At 33.3% G+C, this 18736-nt stretch overlaps 1 long non-coding RNA gene across 2 annotated transcripts; it reads left to right on the forward strand.

The window, feature by feature from the left end:
* Positions 1–339: 339 nt before the first annotated feature.
* On the forward strand, positions 340–3915 carry LOC110114128. 2 transcript variants are annotated; one of them, XR_002305218.2, is made up of 3 exons: positions 340–465; positions 601–711; positions 3272–3915. It is a non-coding gene; the product is annotated as an uncharacterized LOC110114128 (long non-coding RNA). The 2 variants fall into 2 exon arrangements; XR_003702780.1 differs by lacking the exon at positions 3272–3915 and having other exon boundaries at positions 601–1227.
* The last annotated feature ends 14821 nt before the right edge of the window (positions 3916–18736 follow it).

Genomic DNA, 18736 nt, shown 5'->3' on the forward strand with positions numbered 1-18736 from the left:
TGGAATTTAAATAATATATAATTTTAAAATACTCAAAATACATATACATATCTATACTACTATTATAAAATCCACTTGAATTTCCTTCCACACCAAATCGTAGCCATCCATTTTAACTTCTTCAAAATTATCTTGACCCTTCATTCTATTATAAAAAAATCATAAATCTAAAAAATGTATAATAATTTTGTAAATTAATGTCCATTACATGCATCGAATGAAATAATTATGTAAATTAATGAGGCTTAAATTTCCTTAAACAAGTTAAATGTTATTCTTCAATTTAACCTGATAACGTTTTTATTAAACAAGTTAGTGTTTCCCTCCGTATAATTTAATTTTACCTATTGATGTTTCGGTTACCTAATATCGCCTCTCCTGCTTCCTAATATCGCCTGTTTCACGACATCCTCCGTCTTCCTTGCTCTTCGGCTTGCCATAGCTTCCTCCGCTCACCCGTCTCCGGTAGGTTTCTATCTCCTGATGTTTCTGTCTCCTCAACTTCTTTCACGCTTCTTCTTACTTGCATTTAGGGCGCTCGCACTTTTCTTTCTCCAATTAATTCGGTGTATTGAACTTCTAAAACGTTTCTTCAATTAGGTTCCTCTCACCAATTTTTTCAGTTATGGACTTCGTTTACGTTTTTCACTTCTGGAAGATGAACTCCAACATACAAACCTTTCAACAAACGGTTCGTTTCTCCTCCCTAAGGTAACTGTCCTTCTGTTCTCTTCCTCGGTCATATATATTTGCTAAAACAAGTAGTTAACATCATATATCCCCTCTCATCATTACGTCTTTCTCCCTCTCTCTGATTATTTGTGCCAAAATAGAAAAGCCCAATAAGTCTACATTTGGCCACATAGAGCGTTGGATTTGCTTGCAAGGTCCTTGAATGATAAGTACTTCAGATCTTAAATTGCTTTTTCAGCTTTCTGTTTGTATATAAGAAATCCTAAAAGAGTATTATTTGCTCTGATGGTCTATGAGATCTTAGGAAATTCTTAAATTTAGGGTTTTTGTTGTTGTTTGCTTTTATATTTTTGGTATGTTGTTGTAAGCAGGTTGATGTTTTTTTTTTTAATATTTGTAGAGTGGGTTAGTATTGTAATCTTTGCTCATGAAGTTGATGCATGATATAGCTTAAGAAAATTTTCTACCATACCCCCACCATAAACCCTGCATATTTCTTTAAAGATTGGTAATAATTATGATGCTTAAACTTAATTTTATATCAACTTGTTTCTTTAAAATTAGAAACATTAACTGCTTGTTGTATCTTCTTTGTATTGTGTTTCACTGTATTTGTCGCTTTGCTAGCCTCATTAGTCTTCTTGGATCATTTAATTACTCGGGTGATGCTTTTAAGGATCCTCATCAAGCAAATCTGGAGATGTAAATGACGTAATTGAGATTTTGAACTCTTCTTTCCAATTTAAACTTATTTATTCCATAAAAAAAAAATCTTATTTCATTGAGATTCTTTGATTGCAGTATGGTTATTTTCCTAAATTTTTTATTTATAAATATCCATTAGAAACCACTACTTCAGAAAAAATTTTTGAAGGGTCGCTATTCAAAATTATAATTAACTTTTGGTATTTACATGAATTTATATACTTTATACATTCACAATCTACTTGTAATATTTATACATGTTAACAATTTTATGATTTGAATTCTAAGTTTTAGAATCATATGCATCCTTTAGAATTCAAAGAGAAGGATTTAGAGAAGGAGTGAGTTGTTTTTTAAAAATAAAATATTGTGATCATGAATTGGTACAATCACATGACATCTTTTAAGTAGTAACATAAATAGTGATGTAGTGGATCGTCGGAAGATGATACCTGCAAGAAGGATTTTAGGATTCTCAATCCAGGGAAAAAGAAGAAGAGAGCTTCACAAGCTTCAAAGGGATGTATATATCATTCAATATCCTTTCTTCTTCTACAAGACCTCCTACTTATGAGAGCAAAAGAGTATTCTAGAACAAAATGGATAAAGTACTCATAAGGACTATCCTAGCTTAAAATGCACCGCATCAAATAGTCTACATTTTTGTGAGTCAAATGTCTGAATATATTAGCATACTGTCACCAACTTTATGCCAATGGAAATAATAAGCTGCATGCTAGTACGAGAAAGTAAAGTTTGTTTGATCTGGCAAATAACCAGAATCCAGTGCTTTGAAAGTTTGCTCCATCTTTGCCCAAAAGATGTAACTCATGTCTCCATAAGGAGCCTAAGATGTGCTGAAAAGTTTTGTTTTAAGTAAATTCAGAAATCACATGAGCCATTAATGCATTCCTAGAGTCGCCATGCTCAAAGAAACTAATTGATGGGAGGGAAGGTATTTATTGTTGTTACGGATGCATTAGACCTGGCTAGGAAAACTGTAACATTTCTTTCTGATTTATCTTTTTTTTTTATTAATATTGTAGGCATATTTTTCATTAGAATCAAGTCTCTACTGGAAGTAAATGCTTCAAGCAATATATCATCATCCTGAGAAATTAAGGAATCCTCTTGTAATGAATCATTGCTTGTTTCTAAACAGAACTGCAAACTCAATACTTTTCTTATGGAATATATTATGGTGCATTCATCATCAATATGCTGCATGCAAATTGATTAGGAGTGGCAAAATCTCTTATGTAAACTAAACCTTTAGAATCCACTGTTTGAAAATACAAAAAAAATGATTAAATCCAAACTAAACCTTTAGTTTGGATTTAAAGTGGCTTAGTTTGGATTTAAACTCGTTGGAAGTCTTTGTTGGGGTTTTCCTGTGCTAAAAAGTGCCAAATCATTGCTTTCAATAGTTATATATAGTCGTTTTGGTCAAAACAATTTGAATTTCTGCTCTTCCAAATCTTCTTTTGATTTCTTTAATCATCTGATTTCTTCCAACTTTTCAGCAATTTTGATTTTTTTCCAGTTTTTTTGACTTGTTTTTTTTATGATTTGTATGTTATCCATTTGATTGCACTATCCGATCCGTTAAAAATATTGAAATTAAAAAATAGCCTTTTTATCCTAACAATTACTTGAACATATTTTGATTAACTTTTAATTGAATAAATCTTAAAATTATTATTTTATTTTAAACTAAATATATTACATGATAAATTAATTAAATTGTATATTTTTATTATTTTAAAATAAATGAATAGCTTTGTTATTATTTTAACTTGGTTATACTTATATCTTGCTATTTTAACTTGCTTTTGTATTGTTGATTTTGCAATTCTTCTTAATGTGATTTCAGGTCATGATAGATTAGATTCTACCTGCAACAAGCGAGTAAGGATATTAATTTGCTTCTTCCATCTCTTTTTGGATTATTAACTTGCCTCAATGATAGGTTTTTGAAATGTTTGGATATATGGGCTTCCTATTTCTGGCTTATATGGTGTTGATATGCAAAAAAATATTCTTTATTCATTTCTCTTTGGGTCCACCTTTGTGTTTCAACCTTTGAACATATAGGTCAAGCGTCATGTTTCTACCTCTCAGGATAACTTGAAGTTTCCCAATTTAGTCCATCACAATGTTTATTGTTCTCTTCTAACATTCTTGCATCAGCTACTTTGAAATAACAACAAAAAAAGGATGCAGAATAAAGAACAATATATTTGATTGATTTTTGATCAACTTCTTCTCATCGTGTCTTTTTATGGCTGACTGATTTTGAATTGAAGTGAAGATCATAGTTGTTCTTTTTTTTTTCTTTGTATTTGCTTAACTGTATATTTAGGTGCTTTCTTTTTAATTCGTTTTTCTTCTGTAGGTTTTATTATTAAATCAACTTGTTGCAAAAGCTAATTTATGATGACCTTTTTATTAGTTGTGATGATACCACTATTTGTAATCACACTATTATAATCTTAGAACAAGGATTTCTGACCCAAATCTATGGCATTTTCCTGTCGACTTTTTTTTTCATAAAAAGTTGAAGGTCAGCCTTTATTTAGCTACCACAGCACACCAATAAATTTGATAGTGAAATCCTTCTTCGACACAAAATTTTTTGAAAACAAGCAGAAAGTTGCAAAAAAAAAAAACATTAATAGCAATAACTAAGCCTTGGGCATCAATTATCTAAACACAAAAAAAAAAATAATGAAAATGCTAGATTTAATTTCTTTCATTAACAAATTGTAAAGTTTTTACTTTCATAAATCTTCTAGCTTATATTTTTGTTTGCTGTGATGAAGATAATTATAATGGTTCAGCACCACCATTTGATCAAAGGATTGATCATGCTAATCTCTCTCTCTCATTTAATGTCTATCATTTAATTCTGGATCAACTGGCAAAGGAATTGAATCACCTGGTTCAACGATTCAAATGCCTCCAAAACTGTGGTTATAATCATATTTATAATATATGCTATTTTAAGTAATCTCAATGGATTTTATGTTGTGCCATGTTTTCATCAAAAGGGTCATCAAAGAGATTATTATATTTTGGTAAGTGCTTGAAATATTTTATTAAAAGCTATATATGACTTAATCTGATTATGGTTTTTAATGAGTATTCAAGTTGTTTAAATAGACTATTACCCCATAAGAAATTTTATACTACTTTAATTTGTGGTAGCTTGAAGGTCTAGATGCTTACGTGTGACTTGACAACTGAAAATGTATGATTAAAATCATTCAAAACTTATGGCACCAAATTTTTTCATCCTTTTTTTTCATTAGTTTTATAAATTTCTATTTTTCATTTATGTATTTGTTGAATAGTATCTAAGATATTAATTTTATCTTCCAAAGATTATTTCTTTCTCACAAAATTTAGAAAATTTTTGTTTCATACCCTTGTTAATTATAATTATGTTTCATGCTGTTGTTAATTATAATTTGGATTTCATTATTTTTAAATTACATATATTATAAATATGATTATATTATTAGTCATTAATTTTAATTAAATACTTATCATATCTGATTATATTGTACAATCCTAAAAAGTGGACTTAGTGCATGTACGATTTAAAGATAAAATTCCTCTCTTTTATAATTTTAATATAATATATAAATATAACGTTATAAATTTATAATATCTTATTTATAATAAAAATTGTGCTTTTTGGTCAAAATATTAAATGATTAATTTTATTGTATTATTAGTTCTACCGAGAAAAATTATGAATTTTTCAATATTGAATTGCAAAATTATATTAATATATTTTTTTCTACTATGATTTAAACAAAAAAGCTAACTCTTAATTAAAATAATTAATAATTATATCATGTTAATAATATTAAAGATATGAAATTTTTTTTTAAATTTTTATTCATGTGTATTTAATGCATGTGCAATAAAATTAGTATACTAAATATATGAACATATAAGTTTAAAAATAATATTATTTAAAATAATTCAATTTATATGAGTGCATGGGAGATCCACTAACCATTCAAAGAGATTTTAAAATAATTTAAGAGGAGGGAATAATAATAATAATAATAATAATAATAATAATAATAATAATAATAATAATAACACAACAATAATAATAATAATAATAACAATAATACTAAAATAAATAAAATAACAATGATAATTAAAATAATGGTTTAAAATATTAATAACAATAATGATAGATAATAATAAAGTAATTTAAAATAATAATGATTATAATACAATTTTAAAAGTAAATAATAATAATAATAATAATAATTATAGTAATAATAGTAATTATAAAATAGTTTTAAAATAATAATAATATTAATTGTTTTAAAATAATTATATTAAGAATAGTAATAGGAAAAGGATTTAAAATAATAATAATATTGATAGTTTTTTTAATATAATAATAATAATAGTAATAGTAATAATAATAATAATAATTATAAGATAATTTTAAAATAGTAATAGTTATGATATAATAATAATTATTAATAATTATAATTATAAAAATATTACAATTATACGCACTCCGCACCCAATAAAAGTTCATTATAAAGGCTCCTATATATATATATAATTTTTAATTAATTTTAATTTTAAATTAAAGGAAATACAATTCTGAAAATTTTGTCATATTATACATAATTTTTGGATCAAAAATATTTTTTTTTTTTTGTGTTTTTTTAAAGTTAAAATAGGTTTAAAACAATTAAAAAAAAAAAAGAAAAAAAGAAAAAGCCCCGGACCGACACCTAGTGACTCGGGATTGGTCCCGCTGTCCGCGGGCAATCATTGCCTTGCGACACAATGATTGCGCCACCGGTAATGATTGCCAATGATTGCGGCAATCATTGCCACGGACTGCGGTTTCACTTAACCACGTCAGCGGGGTTTTGTGGCCGTCGGATATTCCGCTGTTTCGAACGAACGATTGTGATTGATTCGTATGGATGCATGTTCCGCATGATCAAGTTTTACAGTTGATCCAGACCGCAGAACCGCTTGATCTCGACCATTGATCTTTAGATCAACGGCCAGGATCAATCTCCGGCGGATGGAGACCTAACCCGAGAGCCAAAACAATAAATCACTTCGTTTGATCGATTGGCTCAATCAAAATGCATGAAATTTTAGGCGTAGGTAGCATTTCATGAAGAGCAACCATGGGGTATCATTCATGCGGCGACCAAAAACACACTTATCATAGAACTAATTAACCCCATGTGTTCTAAACTAGGGTTAGGAATTTCACCTCGGTTAATGGACGGTTTAAACCGTTTAAGAACTCTTTGAATTTGTAGTTTTTCCACGCACAATTCTCTAGTTGAACACGAGCTCTGATTCGCCTTGGATTGGACGGGGAGACTTTGGAAGGAAAGTAGCCTCAGTTCGCCGGAGATCTCGCCGTCGGCAGCTTGGGACCGTTGGATTTGACATGAGGATGGTCGAGGGAGGTCGTGGGATCTCTCTCACCAAATTTCAGAGACTGAGGAGGTCTAGGCTAAGAGCAATTACAAAAGTCGCCTGACCTCAACCCTAATTCTCCTATTTAAATGTCTCAACCTATCACCAATGGCTAGGATCGAAATCCAAGTGATTTTGGAGGGAATTACATTTGATTTGGCCGTGGTTTGATAGGGGGACCAAGAAGGAAGGGTTTAAATGCATTTAGGAGCATTTATTTTACTCAAAAAGGTCAATTTGACCTATTAAGGGTTTGGTTTGACCAAGTTAGAGTTTGACGGTCAAACAAATCAATTAGGTCAAAGGAGTGAGGGTTTTGAGTAGGAGATATGTTTGAATGGGTTGGAGTTTGATTTAAACCCATCTAGGCTATCTAGGTCAAACTAGGTTGACCTGGTCAACCAGGTTGACCCAGGGCATAGGTTTGGGCTCAATGGGTTAGGTCTGACCCATTGGGTCTAGTGGAGGTGAGGATTGAACAAAAAAGATGTCAAAACTCATCTATAAAATTCCTCTTGTGTCGGATCAGACTAATTTTCTAACTTGGGATGGCAATTCGAAGGCTATGTATAAAGATTTATATATGGATTTTTTTTGTGAATGATGCCTTAGTTGATTGGTCTCATCTTATTTGTCATAAGAGACATTCACCCAAATTCTCTATTTACACTTTGATGGCTCTCTTAGATAGGCTAAAAACTGCGGAAGTCTTATCCTGGAAAGGCATTGCTATTGCAAACCCTCTTTGTTATTTCTGCTACAATAACATAGAGACTATATCACATTATTTTTTGAACGTGAAAATTCCTTCAATTTATTGATCCGGGTGATTCCTAAACTGCAAAATTTCCTTTTAAGACCCAATGTCTCCCAGGCTTTAGAGTACAATGGAGGCTTTCGTGCCCAGGGAAAATAAAGGAAAATTCTGTAATCTCTTACTGTTAAATGTTATTATTTATCATTTATGGTGTGAAAGGAATAATTGAAGGTTCAATTTTTCGACAAAGTGTTTTTCCACTTTGGTTTCTGTTATAGCCAAGGTTGTGAGAATAAAGATCTCTAAATGGAAATAAGGAATCTCCCTACTAGAGGCACTAAGCGTCTGAAGATATTCATGACTTTGAGGAAATTTTTGAGCAGAAGTCTTTCTGCAGCTTTGGATTTTTTATGAAGACTGTCCGGTGCCTTTTTTGTTAGCAAACTGGTAGTACGATACTATAGTTAGGCTTTGGACTGTGATTTTTTGCCTGAACGATGATGATAGCCTGACTATGAATCCTCTTGGAAGGTCTTCGGGCAATCAGAGTGCATGTATCTCAGATTCTCTATTCGACTACTTGAGTTCAGAGCATATTTAATTTCTGGCTTCGCGCAGTCTTTGTGTTTTGTTCCCAGTGTTGTTTTTTTTAATACATTTTATATTAGTTTTAATATATTATTTTTTCAGAATTTCTGTTTTTTCTTTTTCCCACTCTAAAATGGCATAGCCCAAAATTTCCCCAAAAAAAAAGACAAACTCCCAAGATTTTCATTTAAATGTTTATATTAAAGCATGCTTAATTTATCTATTTAAATGCATTAATGCACTTTTTTATGACCGGTTCATATTATTAATTAATAAATCTAAACTTATATAATAACTTTCATTTAACCAATTTAATGACCCATAACTATCCATTCAACTTTTCATTTAAGCAAATTTTTAAATCTAAGCATATATAATAACTTTTCATTTAAGCTATTTAATGTCTCATTAACTATCCATTCAAGTTTTTATTTAAGCAAATTAAGGATTCGTTAACCCTCCGTTCGTTTAGTATTTGCCATTTGAATTTGTCCCGTGTGCATTCATTTCGTATTGGACATTAGGACTGACTATTCAGATTCCACTAAGTTTGATTCATGCCACTTCGGATCCCGCTCTCGGCCATTAAGTATTTGCCTTTACATTCTTATATAATGTAGCAGTTCCATCTGGGCGAGAGCAACTGTCCTCGCTATTCTCCCTCTCACCGAATGGAGCAACCAAGAGCGCATTAGAGCAACTATTCTGACTCTTCTGTCTATCGCTAAACGCAGCAACCCAAAAGTTCATCTGCTCCCGGATTTTCTCTTATTTATATACATATATATATAATGATTAGATTGAGATAGAATACAACAATCATACATTAAGATGATAAAAGACGCACACATACATACCATTCAACGACAGACTTATACATTGAACATAGGGTACGTAGTACACAAAATGAAGGACATAAACGAGCCAGGAAAATAAAACATACGTACAAAGCTACGTACGTTCTGCTCTACCCATCCATGCATGTGGTGGAGAGCTTTCCTTTATTTAGAAGCAAAGATTAGAGACACATTACTATATTATAATTAACACTAGGCATGGCTGGTAGTCCATATATGATATATTCGTGGTCAACCCAATGGTGCACCCAACCATTCCGGTCTCAGATCAACATTAGGATCATCTGCCAGGTGTTGACTCTGGGAATTCGGCTTGCCCTGGGCCCTGGGAAATTTCTGGATCATCTGACAGGTACATCGGTATCTTCTTATCCTCATAAGACAGATACGCAGCGCCGTACGCCACAATTTCATCGGGATTATCTATCCCTTCCCACACCTCAGCCTTGCTGAAACTCTCTTTCACCGCCTTCCTCACTTTCTCCGACCTTGACGCCTTACCAACGAACACCACCTTATCCACCTTATTGTTCTTGATATTTGGGATCTCCAATATATTCTTTAGAATACCCAAAACGTTCACAAATGGGTCCACAATGAGTGCCTTCGTAGCTCCTCCAATAATTCCTATTATTCCACTCCCACTACCCTTTTGATCCTTCGACGACTCATCCAAGTCGATCACCTCAGGATGAGCTTCGTGCGCCAACAGGATGAAGTGATAATGGTGTTGATCATATTCCTCTACGCAAACTAATTTCAGTTTAGTAAACTTTGGAATTAATCCATGGGACATATTTTACGCAATGTAAATATAATTATTATAGACTGAAATATATACATATATTTAAAATAAAAATTAATTAGACATTCCTTGTTGTGTCCTGTAATATTTGCAATTTAGAAAAATATCAAATTTAGTGTATTAATTTTGTATAAAGATCCAACACACAAACAAATGAAATCTATGAGTGTAGCATTCATAAGGGGCATCAAAATTTTTATATGGAAACCTCTAAAAATCATGAGGTCTTTCCATCTTTAAATGAATCTACTAGTGTTTGCAGTTGATTATAAATAAGGTTCTTCCTTGGGGGAAAGAGTTCGGCTTGATGCAGCAAATATACATCATATAGAGTGCGTTATATGATGGGAGTTAGAAGAATCAGTGTTAACATGTTCGTTTGGTCTGCAGGACCGGGTGAGCGATGTAGGTTGGTAGAATTGTAGTCATGCGACGGTGGTCGAAAAAATCGCAATCAGGCGACGGAGGTCGGAAGGACCATAGTCGGCAGACGACAAAAGTTAGGAAGATCGTAGTCGGATGATGGTGGTCGAAACGATCATAGCCGGGTAATGATGGTTGAAAGGACCGTAGTCGACAGGTGACATAGTTCGAAATGAACATAGTCCGACGAAGGTGGTCAGAAGGATTGTAGTCGGATGAAAGTGATCGGAAGGACCGTAGTCAGTAGGCGACAAAGGTCATAAATACCATAGTCGGGCGACGATGCGAGGATGGTCGGAAGGACCATAGTAGTATGAAGGTGGATAGAAGGATCGTTATCGATTGGAGACGGTGATTGTAAAGACAATAATCACCCGACAATTGTTGGAAGGACCATAGTCTAATGAAGGTGGTAGGAAGGACTATAATTGGTAGGCAACAGAGGTTGAAAATACTATAGTCAGGTGATGCCTGGTGGCTCGACAAAAGTCTGGAGATGGCTTGTGGCTAGGAAAAATGTCTAGCGACGGTCGGTGGTCGCCTGGTCGGGGGTAAATCTAACATCAGTTGGTGGTTGGGTGGAAGTCGGACGACAATTTGTGGTCGCACATAAGTCCGACGATGATTGGTGGTCGAGCATAAACCCGAAGACAGTTGGTGGTTGGGCTAAAGTTTGACAACAGTTGGTGGTCAGATGAAAATCTGGTGACAATCGATGGCCGAGCGGAAGTTCGACGATAGTCGATGGCCGGGCAAAAGTTCGGCTACGATCGGTAGCCAGACAGTGGTCAAGGAGTCTAGCAGCATTGTCAGTAAATAAGAGAAGCTTAAGGGCATGTTGGGAGTGTTTCAAATGGATGACCGATATCGATTCATTTGATCATAAACCATTTATTAAGTATTTAAATGACTTAATGATGTCAAAATTCGATGATCTTGGACTCGTTTGATTTGTTTCATCTAGTTGCTCGATTTGACTATAAGCATGACACATTTGGAAATCATTCACTCATCCAATTTATGGTTTGAAAATTCTAAATGGGGTTCAAAGTTATTAATTTGGAACCATTTGAGCTCGAAATCAGTCGAGTTTGGTTTCGTTGGGTTCGTCTTTTTGAGATGTTCAGTATTATTATAAGTTTATTGAAATCAGAGTTTGGATAATCCCGTATTTAATTTTGAAATTTTTCACCTCATATTTGACTTTAGATTCGTGTCCAATCAAGATAATTTTTTGTCAATCCTAATTTTATATTCACCACATATATGTATTAAAGAAATAAAATATTGGAGACATCAAAATTTTTACAAAAAAAAAATTGTGGCTGACCTAATGAAAATAATCCACTAAATAGCTGAAATTGTAAATTTTGCTCTTCTTCACAATTAGAGAAGATGAGATTACAAATATTTGATCACTTATTTGATCTCATATAATAGAGATTGTGTGAACAATAATAGAAGAATAATAATAGCAGTCAAATGTTGTATGTCATACATCAATGTTCTAAAAATGATAGTCATGTAAGAACAGTTAGACAATATTAGTCGGGTGATGATGAATTGTTTATGATGTCGGGACAACAATGTTCAAATGGTAAACATAAGATGGCAACAATTAGATGATATATTATAACTCAATCAGATATATAGCTTAATATATGATTTTCATTCTGCACTGATATCTTAATTATATACATATCTCCATAATGGTGAAGGCAATAAAAAAAAAAAAACTAGAATGTGACAATAATTGAGGCTCACTGGTCCCTAAGATCAAGATATATACATATCTCCATAATGGTGAAGGCAATAAAAAAAATAAAATCAAATAATGGTGAAGGCAACGCCTTCATAAACCAACAAATCAGTCGATGCAAGACTCACAATGATAAAATGCAATTAGCAACCTTAATTATAAAATTAATTTCTTAATTTTTTCTTATTAAAATTTTTGAAGTGCTTATTTAGGTCTTGTTTGTGACGGTTTTTTTAGTGCTTCTTAAAATAAATTTTTAATAATAAAAAAAAAATTTTAGACTAAAAAGTTATTTTAAGAATTAGTAAGAAAGCCATTCCAAATGAAACATTAGTTGGAGCTTTATTCCAAAGTTACAAAAAGCTGCTTCATACTACTAAGTACATGCCATTTAAAGGGACATAGGACCGCTGATAGACTAAGCATTTGATTTTGGAGAAATTATGATGTGCATAGTCCAGCTGTAACTTTGCGTTCGGACACCAATTAAATGCTGACATGTAGATTTTTTATATTTATATTTTTTTCTTTGAGATCTGATGACCCAACCTGATCCAATTACTCGTTTTTTACTTTTCTAAAAAAGAAGTCCATGAAAACGTCCAAATATTTAGAGTTTTGACAAAATATAACTCTTGATACCTATTGAGAAAGAAAAACTAGAAACTGACGATGATGATGGAAATTGGTTTGGATGATATTGCATTCTTCTAGAAGATGAAATACAATAAGCAAAATGTCTTAGAAGACCTAAAGATAACAAGACTGCATCCAACTATAGGAGATAAATTGAGGTTATTATTGATAAATTTTAAACTCTGAAGTTTTACTATGATTTCTGTAAATATGTAATTTTTAGGGTTCAAAGTGTATTTTTTTAATTATTTATATGCTAAATACTGCAAAGAAGCATGCCTTAGCTTAGCTATATATATATTTTTTCTCTTTTTGAAACTTTTCGCACCAGTACACGGTTGTGTATTAGGGAAATTATGTTTGAAATATGATTTTTTTTCATAATACACAGCTATGTATTAGTGTGTATAAACTTATATACAATGATATCAATAATTTATGTATTTTTTGTTCATTTTTAAGCTTCTTTAGCTTGTACATAGTTGTGTATAAGGAAAATTATTCTAAAAATATATTTATTTTTTCTAATACACAGTTGTGTGTTGTTGTATACAAGCTTTGTATTGGCGATGTCAATCATTTTTGTGTTGTATTTCTTCATTTGAAAGCTTTTTGAGCTTTTACACAGCATATATTAGAAAAAGTATGTTAGAAATACATTACTCTTCCTAATATACAACTGTGTATTTCTATGTACAAGCTTTGTATTGGCTATCTCAATCATTTTTTGTGTTGTATTTGTTCATTGAAAGTTTTTTGAGCTTTTACACAACTATACATAAGGAAAATTACTTTAGAAATGTGATTTATTTACATGTTTCACAATATGTAGCCTGTAGAAGCTTTGGAACTTGACCACATTGTTTGTAGAAGCAGTTTCCACTCCAAGCACGAGCAAGCAAACAACAACTGAAGAATCCACTGAGGAATTCTCCAATCCTCAACTGTACATGCAATTAGCGGGCTACTTATAGTACTTGACTCTCACACACCCGAACACTACGTTTGATGTTCAACGGATGTGTCAACACATGCAAAACCACTCATGTGTCACTTTGATTCCTTCAAACGTCTACTGCGATATGTTCAAAGTACTACCTCTCATGGGTTGTTGTTACACATGAATTCTTTGATGTTACACAACTATATATGCATATTCCGATTGGGTTGGAGACTATCAAGATCACAGATCCACCTATGGATACTGCAATTTCTTGGGCAGATTATTGATTTCTTGTCAGGTTAAAAAGCATCTCACAGTGGTATGCTCATCCACTAAAGCTAAATTTCTAGCATTTGCCTCAAAAATCATTTTGTTAAGACGTCTCCTTTACTAATTTGAATACAGCGTCAACCGCCCCTACATCTCATACTGTGATAATACTTCTGCAATTGCTTTAGCAACCAATCCGATCTTTCATGCTTATACAAAACACATTGAGATAGATTGTCATTTCATCGGTGGATGCATTCAAACCAAACAAATTATTGTACATCATATAACAGCCCAATATTAGATAGTCGACATCTTCACTAAATCCTTATCAATTACTTGGTTTAAGGAGTTATTTACGACTACAACATCATCAATTTGAAGGGGAATGTGAGGATGTACAAGAGTACATAGTGGAATTCATAAAGCTTCCATTATGTTATAAGTCAATCCTGATCCTTCATTCTTCACATGCTCTACATATGAAATGTTGCTTAATAACATACTCTGCAAAAGTAATTAATCTTTATATATATGTGTAACAGTCTGTAGCAGGGTTTGTAAATGAAATATAAGAAAGTCGTTTAAAATGCTTGTAGATGCATCGGTTTTGCATCATTTTTTTTAAAAACGCTACAAGAAAACTTGCACGTGTTTTAACCGGTGCAGTAGATCAAAAAAATGTTGTGAAAGTCAAATTTATTAGTATTGGTGGTTTAAAAAACTAGTAACTATTTCATTAGATTGCAATTACAATAATGTTACAGTAGTTATAAACTCGCTGCAAGTATTTTTATGAAGATTAAACTCCATGTTGTGACGTCTTAAAATCCCTTTGAAAATATATCTTCTTTTTTTTGGTGGTCCTTCACTTTGAGAACATATACGCTACATACACGCAGATAAATAAAAAAACAGCTCAAACAAGCACGTGAAAACACAAGCATCACAATAATTTATAGTATAATCACGTTGTTTCAAGTCAAACATAGGTTGGCGAGATTTGCAAGAAATTACTTTAGTTATAATCTTCAACACAAATTTAAGTTTTATTTTGAGATGATTTTTTATTATTTTAAGTTTTTTTTATATAAAAAATTAAATTATAAATTTTTGTACTTGAAAACTAATTTAGAAAGCATCAAGAAAATTATCTAATATGAAGCCTTAATTAAATAAAAATTGTAATTACATAATGCATTATGTACTTTCTTTTGTACCTTCTTGTCTCTTGCCTTTGCATTGGTCTATATATTGCTATGTAATCTGCTTTAGTGTAATGAAGTAAATAGTTTTCTATGTTTTCCAAATTCCATCCTCTCTCGTGATGAATGTTTCTTCTTTCCTGCTTTCTCTCGATTTCGATCTTTGCCATGCCTTTCTACATGGTATCAACAGCCTTGATTCTGTTCTAAACTATTCTTTCTTTCCCGTGAATCCTCTGCTACTATGTCTTCCACAACTCAGGCAGACAAATTCTTCCACACCTCTGACAGCGCCAACTCCCCCAAAATCCCCTCCTCTCTAAAATTCTTGATGAGCAACGTCAAGAACGTCATCTCTCAACCCCTTACGGCGGATAATCATCCACTATGGCAATCTCAAGTGCTGAAATTATTTCAAGCCAACAAGTTCGAAGGCTTCTTAGATGGCTCCACAACATGTCTGCCTCCTTCGCTGCAAACCGACGACGAACAAACTCTCCCCAACCGTCCCACACAAAATGGATCTTGTTGGACCAAAACCTTGCAGTGGCCATCTACTCCATAATCTCCTCCACAATCTTGTCATATGTTTTTTCGGTAGATCATTGTACCGACATATGGACAACTCTTGACCGTCGTATTCAATCTTCCACCCGGGCAAGAATCATCCAACTAAAAAACGATATGCATTATTTGCCTATGAAAGACAAATCAATGACTCAATACGATCTTGAAGTTAAAGCCAAGATCGACGCTCTTACGGTTCCTGATGCTCCAACTGACGCCGAAGACGTTATTCACTACACGCTCAACAGTCTACCACACAACTATCAAGCCTTCAAGACCGCTATTCTCCCTAATCTTTGCCCGGTTACCCTGAACGAACTCTACATGCTACTATGTTGCGAGGAGCTAAATCTTGCCCATGAAGCCACTAAAGATCTCTAATCTTTACAAGTCTCTGGCAATAATACGGTGCTTACAGCAACTAGAGGGCGTGGTAGAGGATGAACTTCATATTCTCGGGGTCGTAACAACTGCCGCACGAACAAATATTCCAATCCCAACCGTCCCGCTAAATTACCTAGACCAGCAGTCACATGTCAAATTTGCAGAAAATTTGGTCACACAGCCGTCAAATGCTGGCATCATCATGACGATCACTACACCACCAATCCCCCATCAGCCTTCTTTACATCACCCTCACCGTCCACCCAGTCATAGTGGTTTCTTGATAGCAGAACCTCGTCCCATCTCACATTCGATCCAACCCAACTACAAAATACTCACGCCTATAATGGCTCAGGTCAAATAGTTCTTGGCAACAGCCGCCAACTACCAATATACACTACGAGTAAAGGATTACTTCCTACACCCACAAGTAGCCTTCAATTATCTAACCTCAATCTCGTTCCCAACCTATCTTTCATTCTCTTATATGTTCACAAATTAGCCACTAACAATAACTGTCTAATTACTTTATCATCTAATGGCTATAAAATAAAGGATCGAAAGTTCAACCACCATCTTCTCACGGGTCCGTGTATTAATGGACTCTATCCCTTTCGCAGCAAATCGTCCATGACCTCCTTTGTGACTCAACTTGCTATTCTCTCAATTCAACAAGTTCTAAAAATGTGGCGTCGCCGGCTTGGACATCCTTCGACTCAAACTCTTGTCACTATTGCTAATCACCATAATAATGTATGTATTCCCACAAATGCATCTATGTGCAACACATGTAAAATGGTCAAGAGCCATCGCTTACCTTTTGACAAATCTCAAAGTGTAACTAAGTTCTCGTTTTATCTAGTTCATTCTGATGCATGGGGTCCTTTTCCCATTATATCTTCACAAGGATATAGATTTTAAGTTTCATTTGTTGATGAATTCACTAAGTACACCTGAGTATATCCTTTAATTCATAAATCTAATGTGTTTATTAAATTTCTTGAATTTCAACGAATGGTCGAGCATCAGTTTAACTACAAAATACTTATACTTCATACTGACAGAGGTGGAGAATTCAATAATATCAAATTCAAAACCCTCTTCCAATACAATGGTATTCTTCATCAACTCACCTGCCCACACTCGCCATCACAAAATGGAGTGGCCCAACGTGAGCACCGTCATCTAACTGAAACCACTCGCGCACTTCTTATTGAAGCCTCTCTACCACAACATCTATGGGTTGATACACTCCTTACACCTTCATTCCTAATCAATCATTTACCCTCACCCAACACTCACAATAAATCTCCCTATGAACTTTTTTTTGGCACACCTCCTACGTACAATCATCTTAGAGTCCTCAGTTGCCTTTGTTATCCACGGCTAAAGCCATACTCTCCCAATAAACTCTCACCTCTATATCTTCCTTGCGTCTTCATTGGGTACACTCCATTTCAAAAAGGCTATCGATGCTTGGATCCTAAAACCAATAGAATTTATACCTCTTGTCACGTCATCTTCAATGAATCTATATTTATTTACTCCAACTATTCATCTCAACCTACACTCACATCCCTAACATCTACCACAACACCACCTCTTCTACTCGTTCCCACAACCAATTTACCTACATCTCTCACAAACTCATCTACATTTCATAATACCAACTCCACGACAACACCTTCACTATAGGTGCAATCCACCGTAGCTTCCCCTTCTCAAATTCTAATTTTATCCAATATTTTAATCGAGAATTTTTGTATGAGACTATGTCTCACTACAATGTAATTACTATGAGGGCTTGCTCTCGTAGGACATTTAGAACCCGCATTAATTTTTTAAAATTTATTTTTAAAACTCACTTGATATTTCATTTTGGAAATCTACTTTGAAATGATTGTAATCATCATATTCGTATAGTGGCTAACGAACAATACTCTCTTTCTCCAAAGAGATTTGTCGTGTGTTAGCATCAACCATAATATGAAATTAACGATCTGTTGACCTCATTATTTGAGGTCAATTTCCCCAGAATCAAACTCGCGACCTCTCGCATGATCCCAATTCTCTTAATGATCGTAGTTCGATTCTAGGTTGAACCTCATTTTGACCCTCCCGGGGCCATATGCGGTTCTCCTTTAAATTAGACTACGACAATTAAGAAAAAATTTATAATTCCGATTCTAAACCTATTAGGAGATTTTATCTCCGCCTTTCGAGATGGTATATCATCTCTGATGGTTAGTTTGACTTTAGAATTAAAACTCAAACTTAGTTTCCTAAAAGAAATATTTAAAGCTCAAATTAGTATTCTTTGGAAAAATTTAACCAACGACGATCACTATCGTCATGTCTGAATAATTGTGAAGTAATTATATCCCGTTCCTTAAGGAAGTTATATCATTTGTTAATAAGGATTCATGCATGAGATCAACGATAGTCCACTTAAATTAACATAGTTATAAATTAGATCGAACTTCATTTTGGCATTTAGAGGTCATATGCGGTTCTATCCTAGATCCGGTTATGATATTAAAAGTGGAATTTGTAATTTCAAATTTGAACCCCACTTTGAAATTTTATCTCCACTTTTCGAAGTGTTTTAATTTTTCTAATGGGACAGTCGATCTCAAAATTCAAATTTAGAAGTCGAT

This window comes from Dendrobium catenatum, unplaced genomic scaffold (assembly GCF_001605985.2).
Source record: "Dendrobium catenatum unplaced genomic scaffold, ASM160598v2 fragScaff_scaffold_133, whole genome shotgun sequence".
NCBI lineage: Eukaryota > Viridiplantae > Streptophyta > Magnoliopsida > Asparagales > Orchidaceae > Dendrobium > Dendrobium catenatum.